Source organism: Pleurodeles waltl, chromosome 8, assembly GCF_031143425.1.
Source record: "Pleurodeles waltl isolate 20211129_DDA chromosome 8, aPleWal1.hap1.20221129, whole genome shotgun sequence".
NCBI classification, from domain to species: Eukaryota; Metazoa; Chordata; class Amphibia; order Caudata; family Salamandridae; genus Pleurodeles; species Pleurodeles waltl.
In genome coordinates this window covers 526486694-526507947 of record NC_090447.1, presented here as the reverse complement: position 1 = coordinate 526507947, position 21254 = coordinate 526486694, and the positions used below count along the sequence as shown (strand labels likewise).

Below are 21254 nucleotides of genomic sequence, written 5' to 3'. Positions count from 1 at the left end.
GCTGCCTGGAATAGGGGAAAACAATGTGACTACCGACTGGAGCGTAAAGTGTAACTTTTCTTATCTGACATTCCAACCGATGAAGACGTCAATTAAAGGAGCCAATCAACTACATGAAAACTGTGTTTTGTGGAAAATTCTAGTAAGATGTGTGGAGAATTATTGGACAGATATAATGATGCACCAAATATTATCCAATGGAGAATTAAGGGCTAGTTCGACAGTTTTGATATAACCGCATGAACCGAGGAGAAATCAGCCATTCTTCACCATTCCTTGCCATTCCACCGAGCCATTATTAGCCATACTTTGCCACTATTCTTTTGAGACTTTGCCGTTTATTCATCTCGATACTTTAAACCATCCTCAGCCCATTTCTTACCTGATACTTACTTCTCCTCCATATGAGGGAAGAGCCTTGTTCTTTAGCTATGCCATACTGAGACTTTGCCCCGTTCTATCCTTGCCGATGGTGAATCGACTGATGTCCTGAGGACGAAGGCTGATTGCTGATTCGTTGGATGGGTAACTATCTGATGATAATTGTAATTGTCTGTTTGCCTTTTCTTTCTAGGTACCAACTGCTCTTTTGATAGAGGACATAGTTAGATGTTTTCCAAATTTGTGTTTGTTAAAAATTTTTGCATGAAGCCCAACATGCTGATGCAAGTTCGAGGTTAGTTAAGGTGTTCACAAATATCTGACGCAAATAGACAAATGACTGAATTCTTGCTTTGTTGAATAGTGTATTATTTAAACTTTGCTAAGCAGTTTTACTAATGATATGTTAATGCTGAACATATATTCTCTATACATTTGATAAGTTGTGTCTAATTACAAGGTTTGCAGGAATAGTAATGAGATTGATTGCTAATGAGATTAATGGAGAAGATATTAGATTGTAACTAATAGGGAAATACATATTCTCACTCCTAACTAAATTGGTGTGGTGATTCTTGACTGAAAGGTCATGGTGTGTTCGATTTATTGATTCTTATTGAATGCTATTGATTAGCTAAATGATTAGGTATTATGAATATTGATTGGGTTATTGATATATTGATTTCTGATGCCAAAAAGATATCTTGTGCTGGGAAGTCCCCAAACGTGGTCAAAAGTTTCATTGGCCTTGGCTTGTCCCCTTGCAAGTTTACTTATCAATGTTCTGACGCGCTAACACATGTGTGCTTCTGTTGTGTTCTTTCCCTCCTCTGCTTCTTCTCCCCACCCCTTGTGTGCTACTTATCCCTCGTCATCCCAACATCTACTCCTCCATTGCTCCCCTAATCCCCCCTAACATCCACTGTTCTTTTTTTTAATTGGCTTAAAAATAATTTTTATCAAAATTCCGGATCAAAGTGGCATCTGCCTTCTTGGGTTGGTAAATAAAAAACTAAAGCAAATTGTACCCACGTCATTCTGCTAGTGCATGCATGTGTTCTAAGGTACGCACTTGTCAGTGGAGTGACGTGACCGTATTCGCACATTTTTTATGTTTATTCTTATGATGCTGCAAAATGTCCCGTCAGTGTAAAAGCCACCGGGGAGCAAAGAGGGCCCAAAGGCAAGGCCTATCGCATTTGCCACTGTTTGTTGTTTCACTAGTGTGATGCACACTGAACAAGCTCTCTGGTAAAACAGCAGCCTGTTTTGCCGTGTCTGCATGATGGCTCAGTGAGGTAACATTCACTGCTGACACGATGTGGTCTGTAGGTCAAAAGTCCATATCCTGGAAAGGCTGATTGAGGATTCTGTCCGTCCACGGTCAGTAAATTTGGGGACTGATTTAGGGTTTGGTGGTTTTACCTTTTTATGTCTTGGAGGCAGAGGCCGTTATATCTGCCACCCTGAAAGACAGAGGACTGCTACATTTAGAGATCACCACTGGCCCAGCGATGATCTCTGTGCCTTCGGAGTTACAGCTGTCACAGCAGTTACTCTGAAGGTACCAAACAAAGGTTTGGCGTATAGTTGCCTTTAGTTTTGATGGCTGCCCACCAAACGTTTTGTTTTTCAAAAACAAACTCCTAAAGTGGGAGTTTATTTTAAAAGTAAATAGCTGAAGTCCACCACCCCTAGGAAATATTTTCTGGGTGTGGGGGGCATTATTTTTTCTTTTTCTGTTCGTGACCTCCTGGTTTTCCCAGTGGTGATGGACCGAAAAAGGACATCATACTGATTTCCCTGAATAGTGTCAGCAGTGTGGTACCGTTACTCTGACGCCAAAACACTGTCATGCCATTGGAGGACGCTTAAGTTCGAAGGAGCGAATGGGGGCACCACTAACAGAAAGCTGATGCCCCGCCTCACAGTAGAGCGAGGAGACCGAAAGCTTGGCGGGCAGGGTCCTTCATCACATTTGTGTGCTTTGTGCACCACTCTTGCCTGCCAAACTCTAACTCGGGCCCTAAGTCCCATTATTAATCACAAACCTCCCATCTACAGGGTTAAAAACTGCAACCTTGTGGGGTGAAACACTACATGAGAAAAATCTTTAATAAGGGCAAATGTTTTGCTTTCCTATTTATAAAAGTGCTACTGCACAGATTGCCAATTTGTGTGTGTGTGTTAAGAGATCTAACAATGAATGGATGAATGAGGACATAAAGTGATGAGTGGATCAGTTAGTGCACAGAAGGATGAGTGACAAGATAAATGAGTGAGGGTATGAATGGGTAAATGGGCTTTTAACAACATGAATCAATGGTTTGGAGAATGGCTGGATGAGTGTCTCGATAAATAAGTGCATAAATAGATGAATAGGTGAATTAGTAAGCACTCTTGTAACTCACTGATGCTCCTGGAAACCAGAGTGTGCTCTGACGCACTGAAACAGAACGTGTATTGGAGAGGCAGTCCTGTACCCATTTATAAAGAACGCATGCAGGATTTCTAAAGGGAGAGGCAGCACACAGGTCACGTTTGGGGACGTGTCTAGGAGTGCAGTATGTTTTACCTCCATGAGGGGGGGCTTCTTCGGCTACGGTCCTTGTATAGGATATTTTTCCAATACGGCTTTTCCTTGAAACTGGTGAGCTTTCTTTCTGAGGGTGTTTATAGCGAGGAATACCTTGGGTTTGTCCATGAGGAACAGGTTTAAGGGAGGGGAGTGACCGGGATGGGTCAGGCCTCCCCATCATCAACTTGTGGTCAGACCTGCTTTCTTTTCTCCTCATCTTTCCGAGGCTCCCTAACCAATGGCTCAGGTGTGAGCTTTCGTCCCAGAGCACCCATCAGCTCACGGAGTCCCTTCCCACGCCAAGTAGTAAGGGAGAAGTGTTCAGTCTTCCTTCACAATTGTCATGGGACAGTCCTACAAACTCTGCAGCTCTCTGGCTTTAGGCTCTCAGCGCCCTGATGCAAGATCACTAAAGCACAAATCCTCAAGCCCTTTCCAAAAGTGAGTAATTTTTTTTTTTTTGGGGGGGTGTGGGGGGTGGAGGGAAGATGTCAAACTGTGAAGAGAGTTCTTTTGTTAGAAATGTTAGTGTCATTTTTCTGTACTGGCTGTATGGCTTTGAGTTGTGAAGCGGTGATAGTGATCAAATTTTACTAATAGATTAGTGGCATAGAAGTTAGCCCATGACTTACAAATCCTTAATTTAGAGGCCTAACAGAAAAAATAAGGTAGAAATGAAAAAAGTCCACAGTTTTAATCGTGGTGGGCATTTGTGGCATTTGTGGCTGCCACCCTTATCTTGTCATCACGTTTAACATGAAGGCATTGTACATTTATATTTGAGTGAATTAATTCATAAATATTAACATGAAAGTATCATTTTTAAATAGAAACAGCAGAAATAAAATGTATTATGAGAATTAAGTGAATATGAATTTATCGAATTTATATTGATTTAAAAGGATTTTATTAATGCAAGTTACATGTATGCAGAAAAATAAAAGCACGTTTGACTTTGTTCTAACAAGTTACAAATAAGGTTTGTCATTAATTAATTTTCTTTGCATATATGAATTGTAAGGTGTGCAATAGGTTTATTAGCGTATTAAATGTGTTAACGTGCATTTAGGTTTTCTTAGCTTGACTAGGCCTGAAAATTTTATTTTGCAGTACTAATGGAAAAATCATTTGAATTCTTTCCCTAGGATGTTAATGCAATGTTGAATGTCCTGTTTATTGATGGCAAAGAAACATGTTTTAGAAAAGCAATGTAGCACGATTTGTTCTAGCTGTTGAGCAAGACAGGAAATTTGTAGATCTCATGAGAAGCATTAGTTTAGTATATTTTGTTTCATGAGAAAGGATCTCAAGTAACAAATTAGTAGAAAATGTAATATTTCATGGAATCATATGAAGTAATGGAATCAACAATGGACTTTTGCTGAGAAGATTCTGAAATATTGCAAACTTGGCGGTACCACCGCTATCCATTGCATGCTGAACCTGACGCCCAGAGTCTGCACACCTTAAGGACCAATGAATGAATTGTGCATATTTTAATTATAGAAGAACTTTGAAACTGGGTGCATTTCCCTTTAGAAGTCTCTCTTGAGCAGTTCTTTGTAGAGTATTTAGTTAGTTGATACCCTCCTGCGTCAAAGCTGTTATCCTCTCATCTCAATGTCCTTGATTATTTTTTCATCATAGTACTAAATTGCCCCAATTGTTATGCGGTTTCAGTACTAATATGCCCAACTGATACTGAATTGCTGATTCGTCCTATGTGCAGCTGGTGTTCTGCATCATCATGATGCTGTTGGGAACTGATGCCGGAAGAAGGTGACATTCCTGTTTGATGAATCATTGCTGTCTGCTGTCCCATGAGGAGAGGTATAACTAAATGTGGTATCTTGGTTTCCTTTTTAGCTTAGACACTTACACTAGCATATTTCTGGAGTTAGATGTCCTAGGTAGATGATTTTTCCTAATTATTGTTGGATGGCCCAGCTTTGAAATTGATTATTAGTACTGTATTTTGATGACTCATTGATGTCACCATCATCTGTTTTGAAGTCTGATAATAATGTTCAAATTGTGTTGTTGCTAGTCTACATCATTCTTTTGGAGTTTTTAACAGTGGTGATGTTTAGTAGGTTGAATCTTTTCAGACGTTTTGGCTAACCCATGATTTTCATGTATGTTTATAACTTAGTTTTTTTTTTTTTTTTATAAAGACTTTTTATTGTTTTGCAAGAAAGTGAACACAATGATACATACATTTAACAGGATGCCAACGGGCATCTAACAACGGTCGAACCCATAATCCCAGGCAGTACAATATAATTGGAGGCTATACTTTGTTTAGTTTAGGAACCTGCTGCGGCCTCCCACTTCCCCCATATCTTATTATATTTATTTGGACATCCTCTAGCCTCATATACAAGTTTTTCACTCTGCGCACACCAGTCTACCCCTCTTCTCCATTTAGTCAGTGTTGGGGCACTTTTAGCCTTCCAGCCCGCCACTATATCCCTCTTGGCCACTAAGCACACTACCCCAAGGAAAGCTCGATCTGGTCTCCTCAACCCAGTGTCGCCCATGATCCCCAGAAGGAGGGGCAGAGGTTTCCTCTCTATATCTTCCTGTAGGACCCCAGAGATTTCCTGCAAAACAGCCTCCCAATAGGTCACCATGGCTGGGCAGGTCCACACCATGTGGAAAACGTCGGCTGTAGGGCTTCTGCAGCGAGGGCATTCCACTGTGGGGCGTAGGCCCGCTCTGTGTAGTTTGATGGGTGTAAGATAGGCTGTGTGAAGATAATATGTTTGTATCAATCGAAGGCGTGTAGCCATCGCTAGGGCGCGCGGGGCCATCAGTGCTTCGTCCCAGTCCATCTCCTCCATGGGGCCCGTCCATCCCTCCCACCTCCGGCAGAGCCCCTCCAGAGAACCTGAGGTGCCGGCGATCAGGGTACGGTATATCTGAGAAACACCTCCCCTACCCAGACCCCCCATCAGCACCTTGGCCTCCATAGGACTATGCTCGGGTATGGCTTCTCCCACCCGGACGTGTACTAGTAGGGCGTGGCGGAGCTGGAGATACCTGTGTGACTGTGTCTTATTCAATGAAAAAAAAATCTGGAGGTCCTCAAAGGACCGCATGTGCGACCCTCTCCAGACGTTACCCAGAGTGGAAATACCTATGTTATCCCAGTTTTGAAAACCTTCCAGGCCCGCCACCTGCGCCAAGTGCCTCCCATGCCATAGCGGAGTCTGCTGGGTGAGGCGCCCCCACCACCCTGTCGACCTTTGAGCAGTCTGCCATCCCTGTAAAACCACCTTAGTTACATCCGGGACGTCCCGGGAGATCGGACCCCCGTAGAGGGTGTCAAAGATCCGAGGGTAGCCCATGGTCTGAAGTTCCAATCGGTATGCCGGGTCTGTCCACCCACCCAGTCGTTGATCACAAGTAATTGCGTTGCAAGGTGGTAAAAGTGGATATTGGACATGCCTAAACCCCCCTCATATACATCTCTCTGGCAAGTTTTGAGCGCCAGTCGTGGACGAGCTCCGCTCCATATAAATTGACGTGCCAATGAGTCCATTTGACTGAACCATTTCTTGGGTATGGGAAACGGGAAATTTTGCAATAAGTAGAGGAGCCTAGGGAGGGCCATCATCTTGTAAAGCACTATTCTACCAAGCAGGTTAAGGGGGAGGGTCTTCCAGTGTAGGAGATCAGTCTTGATTCTTCTAGTTAGCGGTGTAATATTAAGCTCCCATGTCAAATCGGGGAGGAGTGAGATATATATTCCCAAGTATTTAAAACTGTTTCTTCGTACTGGGATATTTCGCTGCCAGTCCACACTGTCTCTGGAGCGATGCAGGGGGACCAGTAGGGACTTGGTGGGGTTTAGAATCAATCCAGAGGCCTCCGCGAAGAGGCCTAGGATTTCTAGCACGCGGGGGGCACTTTTAGCCAGGTTGGAAATATATAGGAGGACATCATCTGCGTATAATGCCACACGATCCTCTAAGCAGGTGGGCCAGGACCAGCCCTCGATCAGTGGGTCTCCTCGTAGTATTATCGCTAAGGGTTCTATTATTAGCGCGAAGAGCAGGGGAGATAGTGGGCATCCCTGCCGGGTTCCACGGCCAATGGGGAATGGGTCAGAAACCACTCCGTTCACCTGGACTCGGGCTGTCGGCTTGGAGTATAGGAGTCTCACCAGGCTTCGGAATTTGGGGCCGAGCCCGTTTCTTTGCAGAACCTGCTCGAGGTAAGACCAGTCCACCGTGTCAAAGGCTTTCTCAAAATCAAGTAGGAGCAATGCCAAGGGCGTATGCGACAGAGTCTTGTGGTGTGCCAGGGCCAGGTGTAGCCGCCTAATGCAGTGTCTGGTGCTGCGAGTGGGCATAAAGCCACATTGGTCAGGATGTACCAGAGTGGGCATTACTTCTTTCAATCTGGAGGCAAGGATCGAGGAAAGCACTTTGACCTCAGTGTTTAAGAGTGAGATGGGCCGGTACGCCGAACAATGTCGTGATGGGGGTTGGGTTTTAGGGATCACTACAATTGTAGCTTGATCGATCTCAGTGGGGAAGCGGCCTAATCTCTCAGCCTCTTCATACATGTTAAGCAGGTATGGACCCAGAATATCACTGCATTTCCTGTATAACTCTGCTGGGAAACCGTCAGGGCCGGGGGTCTTACCCGATGCCAGGCTGGAGATCGCATTGGTGATTTCTTCGAGGCTAATGGTTTCGTCTAGTCTGTCTCTTGTCTCCGAGGAGACCCTGGGAAGGATAATATCGTTTAGGAGGGGAGCCTCTCTCTCGATGGCCGGGCGGGGGTGCATTGCATATAAGCGGGCATAGTAGGGGGCGAAACTCTGCGCAATTTCAATAGGCGTTTTGGAGAGGGAGCCCGAGGCCTCTAAAATCTCAGGAATAACTCTGTTGGCCAGAGGACGGGTGGCCATCCAATGCAGAATCTTCCCATTTTTGTCCCCCCAGCCATATATTCGGGCCACAGAGGCTCTCCAGATATGTTTTGCCGATTCTAGCATTATGTGTTTGATTTCGTCTCTGACTATAGTCAGCTGCCTCATGGTAGAGGCAGACGATGAAGTCACTTGTTGGCGCTCCAGTCTTAAGGCCTTGGCCTCCAGGTTGGGGACCTGAGAATTCCGGTCTCGCTCGTGGGAACGGAGAAGGTATTTAGCTTGCCCTTTAAGGGTAGCTTTACAGGCTGCCCATAGTGTTCCTGGAGATCGGACTGATCCCATTTTCAAATCAAAATATTGAATAAGATGATTCCTGACCTCGTGGGTGTAGTCTTCATCCTGCAAATACCAGGCATTCAGGCGCCACATTGGGCGCCTGGAAGGATCTGTTCCGCCCAGTCGGACACGTACTGGAGCGTGGTCTGAGACTCCTCGCGGGAGTATCTCTGCCCCCGTAACGCTCAGGAGGTCCAAGGCGGGCATGAAAATCAGATCTATTCTGGATTGTGTTTGGTGGGCAGCTGATGTATGAGTGTATTGCCGTTCCCTGGGGTGCCAGGTTCTCCATACTTCACATAGGCCTAGGCTCTCAGCCCAGCTATTGAGGGCCGAAGCCCTGTTGGATCTAATGGCGGTGGCCCCGCCAGACACGTCCAGGTTGGGGTCGAGAACAGCATTGAAGTCTCCTCCCAACAGGGTGGCCACCTCGGGAAGATCCGCTGTCACTCGGCGGAGCGAGAGTAGGAAGGCATCCAGTCCTGCTGGAGGGGCGTACACACATACAAGGTTTACTGGTGACCTGTGGAGCATCCCCGTGACTACTACGAATCTGCCCTGTGGGTCGGACTGCGTGCCTGTAATCACCATAGGTAGGGAATGGTGGAGTAAGATGGCCACTCCCCTGGAGCCTCTAGAGAAGCCCGCGTGGTATATTCTATCGTACCCTCCTCGCACAAGCATGGGGCATCTAGTCCGTAGGAGGTGAGTTTCTAGTAAGAAGACCACTGATGGGGAATATCTGCGAAGAGTGCTAAATACTGCTGACCTTTTGATCTTATCTAACAGGCCATTTACGTTCCAGGAGAGGACCTGAGTCAATGTATGCCAGGCGTGAGTTGCGTATGTATTGTACAAGGTTGAGTGTCTGGCTGTGGATCTAGGGACGGCCGTTTCAAACATAACAGTGAAACATTAAAATAACAAACGAGGTTAAGCCACTCGTTACGCTTTAAACTAGTTTCAAACTCCCCCCCCCAACCACCCCTTCCCCATACTCCCACCCCAGAAGCATCTGTCGCCCAAATACCCAACCAGAACCAGACAGCCAGTAGGACTATCATTGGGGTGGAGTGGTGGACCCCTCCATTTAACCAGATCAATTGCAATTAGTGGCCGTGTGCCGAGTTCAGGCGCTGTGCATTAGAAGGGCACAGATCGACCAACGGTGGCCCCCAAGGGGCCCACATCTTATAAGTCGAACACCTCGGGCGCCCCCGAGATCCTCCAGCAGGGACCAAGTATATCGCACTGGCTGTATTAATCGAGTGCCGGGGACTGGCTCAAGCGGTTGTCATTCGTCGCCTGGGCCGAGGCCTGAGGTTCGGGGGTGTCCACGCCTCTCTCTGTCTGTAAATCAAAGTTTCGGGCTGTCTCATTGTCCACAGGAGTGTCTGTGTCTTTTTTCCTCCCCCTTCGGGACATGGTGCGCCTCCGGGGCTCCCCCGGGAGGGGGGGTCCCACCCGGGGGGTCTTCTCAGCAGGACCCGGGGGTCCCCTTCGGGCCCCGACGCCCTCCTCCGTTAGCCAGTCCCATGCCTCTTCAGGTGTTACAAAGAAATATGCTTTCCCGGCCATAAGGACTTTGAGTCTTGCGGGGAAGAGGAGCATGTATGAAAGCTGCATTGCTCTAAGTTTTTGTTTAACGTGCTCATATGAGCGACGGCGGGTCTGGACCTCACGGGTGTAGTCCGGGAAAATTAGGATTTTATGGTTTTCCCATTGAAGATCTTCCAGTCGTCTAGCCTCCTTAAGGATGTTGTCTCTGTCTTTAAAATTAAGGAAGCAAGCAATCATCGGGCGTTTTGGGCCACCCGGGGGGGCGAGGGACAAGTGCCCTGTGGGCTCGTTCAACCACGAACCAGGGCGAAAGGGACTGATCCGGCATCCAGGTTTTGATCCATTTCTCCAGAAACTCGGAGGCTCCGCCGTCCTCTATGCCCTCCGGGAATCCGATGAAGTGCAGGTTGTTGCGTCTTGACCGGTTCTCCGCGTCCTCCACGCGGCGGTGCAACTCTCCGGATCGAGTCTGCAGTTGAGCTACCTTCGTTTTAAGGTCGGTTAGGTCGCTTTCAGTCTGGGAGACTCTGGCCTCAACCTCGGTGATCCGGTTCACTGCGTTTCTGAGGTCCTGCCTAACAAGGCCCACATCTTCCAGTACTTCCCCGATTTTGGTCTCTACAGCGGACTGCGATGTTTGGATTGCCTGAAGGATGGCACTCACTCCGTCCGGCGCCAGGCCTCCACTAGCTGTGTCCCCCTCTCCTCGCTGGCCAGTCGGCGTCGTGAACTGGTCGATCTTTTGCTGGGAGGGTGGAGGTTGTTTGTTCGCCTTGTCTCTCCCCATCGTGGCACAGGGGGCGGGAGTCAGATAGGTTCATTCTTGCAGTGCTTTAGTTCAAGTCTTGGGCCTCTGCTCACTTGTTATGATCATGAATCTGTGGAGGGGCCCCACACCGGTGGGGACCCGCCGCTGCGGGTGGATACGGATGATCTCAGTATTATGTGCACGAAGGCCAGGAAGACAGGCTCAAAACCTCTTCTAATTCCGTCTGTGTTTCCGTGAGCTCCACATGGACACCCCCTTCGCCGGTTCCGTTTGGGGGGTCTAGCTCGTTGGTCTCCCCTTGACAGTCTCTCCGTGACACCCTTTGCGTAGGGGGAGGGAGAGAGAAGGAGAGAGGCACTTCGGCCTAGGATCTAGCCCCCCACACCCCCAGGATCCAGCAACTCCACGGTAGGGCCAGCCTCACCTTGGTTAGGCCGCAGACTGTGTCGCAGTGTCCTAAGGTCGATTCACGGCCTGTTCCCAGTCGTAGTTGTGGTCCGCGGTGGGCCCGTTCAGGTCAGGGGCCCGGGGGGGGTGAAACCGGCCCATCGGCAAGCTTGTCAATTGTTGCTTGAAAGTTGATAAAGAAAGTGGGGGGGAGGGAGAGTGTCTCTTTCTCCAAGCCTCTTCTGCTCCCGTCCTCTCCACCCCGAGTCGCCTCCACACCTCCAGCGGGGCCTCTTCCGATCCCCTGCACAACCCAGGCACACCACACGTCCTCAGCCCTCACCTCGAGTCAGCCGAGGCACCGGGGGGGAGGCGGGAGCCACGGGTGGGCATCCTCCTTACAGCTGCCACGCCTCTCCACTTCAGGCCAACAAGGCCTCGCCCCAACTCAGTGGGGCTCCGCAGATCCTCTCCGCCGGCGTCTCCAGGTGGGCACTTAGAGGCGGCCCCGTCGGTGCAGGGCCCCTCTATCGGGCCGGGGCGGCGCTGCCTCCTTAGTCCGCGGGGCTCTGCGCATGGAGCGCGGCCCCAGCGCCCTCCAGGGCTCTCGGCGCACCCTCAGTCCGGTGGGGCTCCGCGGATCCTCTCCGCCGGCGTCTCCAGGTGGGCACTTAGAGGTGGCCCCGTCAGTGCAGGGCCCCTCTCTCGGGCCGGGGCGGCACTGCCTCCTTAGTCCGCGGGGCTCTGCGCACGGAGCGCGGCCCCAGCGCCCTCCAGGGCTCTCGGCGCACCCTCAGTCCGGCGCTGCAGCGTCAGGAGGGGCAGCAGCATCGGTGTCGACTCGGCCACGGGAGTTCAATCCCGGCCGCCATTTTGTTTTTCTTTCCCCCAAGGAGACGGTCGAGCTGCGGCGTGAGATCGGGACCTGCCTTCCTCAGCCGCTCACCGCAACCAGCTCCCAAGGATCCAAGGGTCACGGGGAGAGCCGGAACGGCATCCCTCGCTCAGCCAGACCGCGTTAGCTATGGGCGGATGACGGAGGGGTCCAGAGCACTCTCAGAGTGCGACCGCCATCTTGACGCCCGAAGCCACGCCCCCTCTATAACTTAGTTTTGTGCATCATTTACATGACATTGATTTTGGGATTGTAATAAAGCTTTGAAACTTCTTTCAGTTTGGAGTTTTGATTTAGTGTTAAATTGTTCATGGTGTTTAATATTGTTTATGGTTTTCATTTTAATGATTGGTGATTGTATGTTTCTGACTACTACCTCCTTTACCAAGCCCAAAGATTTAGTCGACCTCGGAAGGTGAGAATTGTTATGTTGTCTCACCCTAGCGTGCTTGCGGTTTCTGAAACCGAGGCAGAAAGAGGACATCCGCAGGTGAGTTAAAAGAGGAAACATAAAAACAAGCATTCGCAAAGTCTAAAGCTAATAGATTTTGTATAGAAGGGCATACAACCTGGGGGCATTGATATTTAGGAACTCCCAAGGTTTGTTCAGATCGTCAGCATAGTCAGGAAGAAGCAGATAGTCACCTCTGCTTACATTTCTGTGGAGCTTCCTTAAGGTTTGGAGACATGTACAAAGGCAATATGAACACATTTATGAATGTCAATGTTATGGATTCTATGTTGTCTGCTCCTATTACAGGAACATATAAATCCAACTAGAAATCCAGTGCGTTTAAGAAAAGGATGACATATGTTCATTATTTTCACTTACCATATAGGATGTCATAAACACAAGACAAGCCAGCTATTTAGTGGGAGAAACTATAAACAGGCACAAGATAGCTAACCAGCAACAAAGAAGTTCCGGGAAATGGCATGCTTTCTCTTCTTTATAGAGTGCAACTATGAGGACACAAGGGTCTTGCTCCCCATGGTGCTCAAAAACCTCAGTGTAAGGGCAAGCAGACCTTCCACACTCATACAAGCTCGCAAATTACCAATGATAAATCTGTGTTTGTTTGTTCACTAGGTCCTTAATTGGATTCTCACAAATGTATAGAAGCTTGTGTTTGCTGTGTCCATAGATGGTGGCAGGTATTTCTCACAGATAGTGAAACATTCTGATATAATTTCATGCCATTTTATTTTACAGGTCCAAAGAGGCTCCTAATTATCAAGTTCTTAAAACGATACTTTCACCTGCATAAATGTGCTATTTATGTTGTATGTATGTCTGTCCAGAAGCACTGTGCCCTACCAAAAACACTTCTTTGAGTACTCAAGAGATTAGGGTTCTTTGGGGAGTAGAGTCCTGTGGAATGCTGATGACCCATTGGGGTAAGAAGGCAGAAACATGCCTACTATTTACTAATTATGGCCATTTAGAATAATAATTTCCTGGAAGTTTGTCCTCTGCTCTCAACCTTACCATTGGTAGTGTAAATTAAAAATAAAAGCCTCTTCAAAATTAACCAATGGTAACTTTAATCACCAATTAAGTCATATCTAAAATATAAAGTTCTGAAGGTACTGTAACCTTTGGCTCGTTTGATCTCAAATAGATCTCCAAAAAGAGCTCTACTACCGGGCCCGTGGGATATTGCCCACCCAATGTGGAGCACGACCAGATGATGTAGCATGCCAACTGTGCATCCTGAAAACGAGAACCTTAGAATCTGAACGTTGGTGACTTTGGAGAAGATCCCCATTCAGAACCATGCATGTAACATCATACCATCTGAGCGATTTAGGAGGATGTGTGATAGATCGTACATAACCTCTTACTCCCTCCTGTTTTTTTTAGGTTATAAATGCATTAACTAAGTGATACAATGAGCACTCTTGCCTATTAGCATGTGATCCCACCAACTCCCTGTGTGTTCCTCATTAGGGCTCTGCAGCATCCTCACTGACATTGTGTGTGATTCTCATCAGACACTGTGTAAATGAGGGATGGATTGGCATTCTCTTGATTGACTTCCTGAGTGAACTTGAGCAGTTGTGTACAAATTCATTGGCACTGTGTGTGACCATTATCAGAACCTATATCCTCCCTTATGGTACCCGCTGTAACCTTGGCATACCTGAATACCAGCATACCTTTTGCACTGACAACCTTTATGACTCTTAATAGGTTTATGTTTCCTCTGCACTGACTCCATGTAGTGTACTTGACATCACATTTTCCACAATAAAACCATACATGACTGTGGGCATAGCCCCAGTCTGATTCTCAAACCATATACATACTCACACTTTATATTATCCTGAGCATGGGCTTATGTCCTACTCATCCACAGCCTATGGGGTCCTGGGCAGGGACCTTTCTACTTCTGAATGACAGCCTGTGGGCCATTTTCCGTATCTTGACACCCTGGGTGATCTCACAGAGGACTTTGTACTGACACACCAAAGTAGAAATTTCTCAGGGCAGGAAACCCTCATGGATATTTAAAGAGAAGGATTGAGGGAGATGATTTTTGTACTGTTGGACATTATCCTAGCAGACTTGCTAGTGATGTTAGCATAGTACATAAAGCTGAGAGCTGTCATCATTAAATATGCAGACAAGATGACTTGATGAAGATCAGTTTTACAAATCATGATTTGATCTGAATGTATTTAAAATACGTCGCAATTTAAAACTAACTGTAACAGGCTGCCAACTTTTTGGTTAAGTTGTTATGTGAACTTCAACTTCATGCCTAGAGCTCCGTGACTTTGGTCTTAGTTCTCCTGATGTATAATGAATGTGTACAAACTCCAGTGCCCGTATTATGTGACAGGCACACTGTTTCCTGTTTGCCCAGAGGGCCCTTCTAAAGAGATATACCCGGTGCAAAGAGGGTCTGTGCCCTATTACATTCAATGCACCGCCCCGGGACAGCCGTGAGCTTGCTCCTGTCTGGGAGCAGCACATAAGTGGAAGATGGAGCGCTTACTTGAGGCAGCCGTGCAGCCGCTCTGTCCTTTGTTGTGAAGGCGGCACAAGGCCTCACTTTCAAGGGGGACAAAGTTTTTCTGCAGGTGAGTGACTGCAACCGCCTGCAGAGGGATGCCCTGAGGATTCATGGGACGCCTTTGCCACATCCAGGAGCCACATTACACACGGGTCCCCGGGGCACTGTTGTATAACAGAAGGGGCCCCAGATGCTTGTAAATACAAATAAATTGTATTGTTCTTGCGCCTTTAGCTGCAGTCCACTCATTATAGAAAAGCTGAAGAGTTCAGAAAGGCTCATTGCCTTTTCTTTCATTGTTTCTGCAGTACTATGATGCTCTCCTAAGCGGGGTGAGGCACCTGTTCTAAAAGCAGATTATTTAGGCTCCTGATCATGCAAAAACCTTTTTAGGTCTGCCTTGGGAGTGGAGCTCCATGCAAAATCTATAGTTTCCAATCAACATAGAGTGGGCTTTGTGTAAACCCCTTCATCCACTGGTTTCAAACATTGTCAGTCACATCGTGGCTCAACCCGGGAAGCATTTCTCTCGGACTGTTAGGCTATTGGCTATACGTTTCTGCATTCCATCTCCTAGAAAGTGGCTCCTATGAAATACATGATGTACTAGTTTACGTCTGACAAACACTCAATAATCACACATGAAATTCTTTATCTCATATGTTCAGTGCTTTAAATGGGCCGGTACTCTCCGGTACTGAGTACCGGCACTTTTCTATTTTGAGAGGGAGAGTACCGGCATATCTCAAGAAAAACGTAATACTTTTAATTGGAGAGTACCGGCACTTCTCAGAAACAAGCAGGTACTCTATTGCAGAGTACCTGCACTTCTATTTTTCCATTTAAAGCACTGCATATGTTCCTTCTATGCAGAAATAATTCCTTTTCGGTATTTTCTTTTCTTTGTGCCATGGGTTTTTTAAGACTTTGCCAGGACAGAAGTGTGTGACCGACCTCAAGATGGCAGTCTAACTGCTTTTCCGTGTTTACATATAAGGTCGGCCTAACTCAAAGCACCTATCCAGCATTTACAGTGTCTTGCGAGATCCCAAGTCCGACTCTTATCTGCCCTCTTTGTTACTGTGGCTCTTGGCAGTCCCCACTTCTGCTCTGCCCCCTCACTGCAGCTCAGCTGTCCCAGCTCCTGCTCTACCCTGCCATCTTTGTGAAAATGACTCAGGGTGCCCTTGACTTCCGTTGTGCTCTGCCTGTGCCAGGCAGATCCTAAGACTTGCTTGTCCGGCAACACATTTGGAACACAGTATGTCCGAGAGCCAACCTGCATGGCCATGCTTTTTGAAAGATTATACAGTATCATTGCATAACCTTTTGAGATCTTGACAATGTAGTGCTTCATTATCACCAGCATTGAAATCATTACCATTACCATCACCAACAACATTATCATCACCACCTTTTCACCTCATCACCACCACCTTATCACTATCACCGTTACCAGTGACACCACCACTACCAACATTATCACTACCATTACCACCGTTCTCACCATTATCATCACCACCTTTTCACCTCGTCACCACCACCATAGCACTATCACTGTTACCAGTGACATCACCTCTACCAACATTATCACTACCATTACCACTGCTCTTACCATTATAACCACCTTTCCACCTCATCACCACCACCATATCACTATCACTGTTACCAGTGACACCACCTCTACCAACATTATCACTACCATTACCACCGTTCTTACCATTATCACCACCTTTCCACTTCATCACCACCACCATATCACTATTACCGTTACCAGTGACACCACCACTACCAACATTATCACTACGATTACCACCGTTCTTACCATTAGCATTCCCCCCACCACCATCATCACCAATTCTACCACCACTACCATTATCATAATGTTGTCAGATGCTTGTGCATGTAAGAGCACTGTGCAGTGGCGTAACGAAACTTGAGGGCTGCCCCCCCCCCCCTGCAAATACATGAAGGGGGTGGCACTACGCTCCAGACCTAGTCAGGAGCTCTCAGGCCAGGGCCTGCTTCCCTACTCTGTGCAGGCGCGGGCACCCTGGAGCTCGCAGCCCCCGCACCTGCACCGTGGAGGCTGCGGCGGCTATTGTTACACCACTGGCGCTGTGTGTTTGACTATGCTATGGGTTCACGAAAAATAGGACAGTCCTATTGTTTTTTATGTACGGAGACTCCGCACTCGTAAAGTACTAGTGAACCCTTCGTGAATAGAAAAGAATCGTTAATTTACACACAAGTGTAAGTTTACCTTAGTGGATGAGGCCCTCAGATTCTTCAGCAGTCTGCACATGAAGCATAGCAGCACTTAATTTAAATGTTCTCATCATTCAGGAAAACATTTGTCAGAAAAAAAGACGAATACTACTGCACAAAAAACAGATAACCAATGAAATTTTACCTGATGCAAAACTTAGCCAAACGCCACACTTCGCCCGTGTTGTTTTATTTCTTTATCAGACTGACAGCAGAGTACAGAGCTATCTGAGCTAGATTCACTTCTCCAGTGACTCATTTCCACAGCTTCCTGAATATTACTTGCAATTTCGTGGAATGTGTAGAAAGAACCTCCCATACTGGCAGACTGCTGAGAGTAACAGAGCATTTAAAACAAACATTAGCAAAGGCAATAGGCCTGGCCCAGGCTTTTGGCATGTTGGGTTTGTAAAAGGTATCTTTGGCAGGAGAGGAGGCAAGTTTAATATGAGGCATCGACGACTCCCCCATTCAGAAGAGGAGGACATAGCTTCCATTCTCCGCTTAGAGACGGGCTCAAACCTCCGACCTTAACATGGAGGGGAAGACTGTAAATCCGGTGGGTCCAACCCGTCTATTGCGAGCTACTGGTAGCTCCCAACCCCCTCGGAGTAGCTCGTGACCTTGTAGTTTCACTAGATCATCCCTCCTAAAGTGGTACAAGAGGGATGAGTGCCGGAGGTCACCCATATAGACTGCAGGTCCTAGTGCCTGTTTGAGAAGTTGACACTCTGTACTTTGTCAGCCATTGCTATACATAAAACTTTGCTTTTCCATCTCTTGGATCTAGTTTCTGTCTGTTGCGCTTTAGCCAGGAACTAGGACCCAGTCGCCAGCACTTCTCATTCTTGAGGAATTTTTATTTCTATCAGATTGTCTGACTTTACCTCAGATTGTCATTCCATGATGAGGAGAAGTGCACCACACTGGTGTTTTTGGTAATCCTCAGTAATAGCCAGTATCGAAATGTTGCCAAGTCCGCGTTTTGGGAATGTTCTGAAGCAGTGCTTAATTTGTAAATAAAAACCTGCGAGTGCTCAAAATCCTCTTCTTAGACACATGGCTGCTGCAATTAAATGTGGGAGCACGGAATACTGAGGAAGCGTAATCCTGAAGTCATCTAGGGCCTCTTCAATCCATTTACAGCCACTCCCTGCCCCTTCAGGTCCCTATTGCAGCTTTCTGCTTTCTCCCACTGTGACGCTTTGTCGTTTTTCTCTTCCTCCGTCTTTCACATGTGTGTCTTTTGCTCGCAGCAAATGCTTGGGGCAGAAGAATAAGCACCGGCCCTCAAAAATATGTGCCGGTGCTCAGCCCCGGAAACAACAAGCCCAAATTAAGCACTGCTCTGAGGTAAGCGTTAGTAAGTTGCTGTGTGCTAAGCGGTAGCGTGGTCAGTGTGTCATGGGCCCCAGTGCAAGGAAGCAAATGCCCCTCTATCCCAGGGCTGCTGTTTGAATTATAAAATACAGTAATAATTAGGGTTCATTAGGCCTGTCGGGCCTCTGAGTTCCTGTGTCTCAGCAAGTGATACACCAATGGTAGCTGTGCCCCTGGTGCTGAGGGTCAATCTAGCAGGTGACCTGTAGAAGAGAATGGGGAATGTGGCATGGTTTATTCCACCAACTGCTCAACCTGCTTAAATCACATTACTAAATGCGGTGTGGCCAATAGCTTTCAAATAGTAGTTTTCTATACTGGAGCTCCGGCATTGACTTTGAAAGAGCCCAGAATTCCCTGCGCACATAACTCCTATAAATGCATTGACAAGACGAAGCATGAGTTGCTCTGCTTTCAGTAGAACACACTGATTTTCACAAATCACGAGCAGCCCTCACTGCACGAAAGGTGGGGGACTTCTGCTCTAAATACTCTTCCTGCTTCCCCGCTTGCTATGCAACAGGTTGCAGGATTACAGACAGACTTGCGGGACCACCTCCATTTTGGAATGAGCAGACCGTGGTCGCAACGCAAGAAAAGAGGCACCCTAATGAGGATGAGGATGAGGATGGGTAGAGAGAAGCTTCCGTTACAGATCTTTGAGGCCCCGACTGAAAAGAGACTATGGTTTTAGCAGAGGCTACTTCCTAGTCTCCCCGCAGAGGAATTAGCATGCTTCCAAGAGGACCTAGAGTCCTGTCCTATAAACGTGTCACTGCTATAACAGGTTCACAACAGAAAATAAAAACAATAAAGTACATTTTTTAAAAATATGAAAAGAAAATCAAGTCTTTCTGGTATTCTGCTGGGTGAGGCCACGTGGCGCTACAGAAGAACGAAACAGGAAGTTCCTGGCCAGGCCCCTCCTATAGGAACCATAGGAAGTCTGCTTTCCCCGGAGTTGTGATGCTGGGCACTGGCTGAGTGACGTTTTTTAGCTGGGTGAATGCTGTCAAATCAGGAGACGTACCTCCATGTGTCAGGACTGGGACAGGAAAGAATATAACTGTGACTAATGAAGTTAGCCAGTAAGTAACTGAGTCAATAGCCTTGGCTCTGCTGATTGAAATTAATAATATAAGAAATGTGAGTCTTTAGCGTTCTGCACATGAAGTAAAGCAGCATTTAATTTTAATATTTTCATAATTCAGGAAAACCTCACTGAAAAAATCTAATCCTACTATGTCAAATAAAAATCAGATAAACAGTTAAACCTTACCTGATGCAACACCTAGCTAACACTACACTTCACCCATGGCGTTTTATTTCTTTAACAGTCTGACAATAGAGTACAGTGGCATCTGAGTTAGAATCACTTCTCCAGTGACTCATTTGCACAACTTCCTGAATGATACTTGCAATTTTGTGCAGTGTGTTTGAAGAACATCCCATATTGACAGACTGCTGAGTTTAGCAGAGCAATTAAAAAAAACATTGGCAAAGGCAATAGGTCTGGCCTAGGCTTTTAGCATTTTTGCTTTGTCAAAGCTAGTTTTGTTTTGTCATGGCTTTTGTAAAACTTTATTCGGGGAACTGCTGAGCCCTCACCAATTTAGTAAAAAATGTTTCCAAAAGCAATGCTACTTTTTTCTCTCAAAAAGGTATACATTACCATAGCAGCACCTGATACTGAAGGGAGCTATTTTGTGTGAGGATGTGCTTCTTGTGAATGAGAAGAATGCTGTCACTCACAGTGAGGTTAGCCAGTGACTGAATTAGGCTCTACCAATGCACCATATTTTCTGTAGTAGGCTAAAGAAATGTGGACGACTGAACAACAGACCAATGGATGAAAAGGAAAGGCTGAAAGCTCCTATGAGTTAGTATAGTACATATATAAATGGAACAAAATCAAACGGTCTTGGCTAATGGCAGATTTATGAAAGGGAAGGCAATGTGCCTTACTCTGATAATCAATGCAAAGCAACATAACAGAGTGATTCAAAAATGTAATACTTCTTCAATATGGCTGAAGTTCTGTTTGGCACTATTCCACTTATCTTAAAAAGTTAGGACTCCCCTCTAAGTTACCAGGTACTGGTAAGCTTTTTCACTGTTACTTAAAGTTGCAGGACGACTGTGAACACAGAGAGGGAGTGTGCTCACTAGACAGGACCACTATTCATTTGATCTGCACTTTAAGGTTATTATTGGGCAGACCATGTCTAGTCTTTGTGAAGGGAAGGAACAAAGAGAACTTCTTTGCTCTCAGTTTCGCACTCTTTAGACTCACTTGGGGCCCTCCACACAGGCAAAGTCACAATTTGCAGCAAGGCAGAGGGGCAGAGCATCAGCAGGGCATCAGTCCTATCCTTGTGTAAACAGGCAACGCGCAGCTCCAGCAAAGCAACAGGATCCTCACTGCAGATGATCTGTGCTTTGTTGGAAGGAGAATCTTACCCATATGCTCATTGATGTACAGCTGGGCAGCCTCCCACTACCAGTCCGTTCAAGTGCAATCCAGTAGTGCTGGAAGTTGCAGTGCATGTTCCATGTAAACTGGAAGTAGTTTCTCAGGGGACTAGCCAATAAGGAGGCACCTTAAGACACACAATTAGGCAAGGTAGCAACTGTGTTTCAGAAAGTAATGGTCATGTTATTAAAAAATTCACATCCATGTCCACATTTGCCTGTATGCAAGTTGAGTTTCACTTTCCTAAATTTTTTGGGGGTCCAGGACAAGGAATTGAATTATTACTCATTGTCTAATAATTCAAGCCATCCTTGTACATTGT

The 21254-nt window shown here is 46.6% G+C and overlaps 1 protein-coding gene across 2 annotated transcripts in view; it reads right to left on the bottom strand.

Annotated features, from left to right (window-relative positions):
* Window positions 1-17289, bottom strand: part of LOC138250108 (interleukin-5 receptor subunit alpha-like) — a 403009-nt gene extending 385720 nt beyond the window's left edge. Inside the window, exon 1 of one of the 2 annotated variants that reach the window (XR_011194888.1) lies at window positions 17225-17285. The gene's annotated coding sequence lies outside the window, so the exon portion shown is untranslated. Of the gene's footprint in view, window positions 1-17224 lie in introns of both variants that reach the window. The other variant, XM_069204551.1, reaches the window with a different exon arrangement.
* Window positions 17290-21254: the final 3965 nt, after the last annotated feature.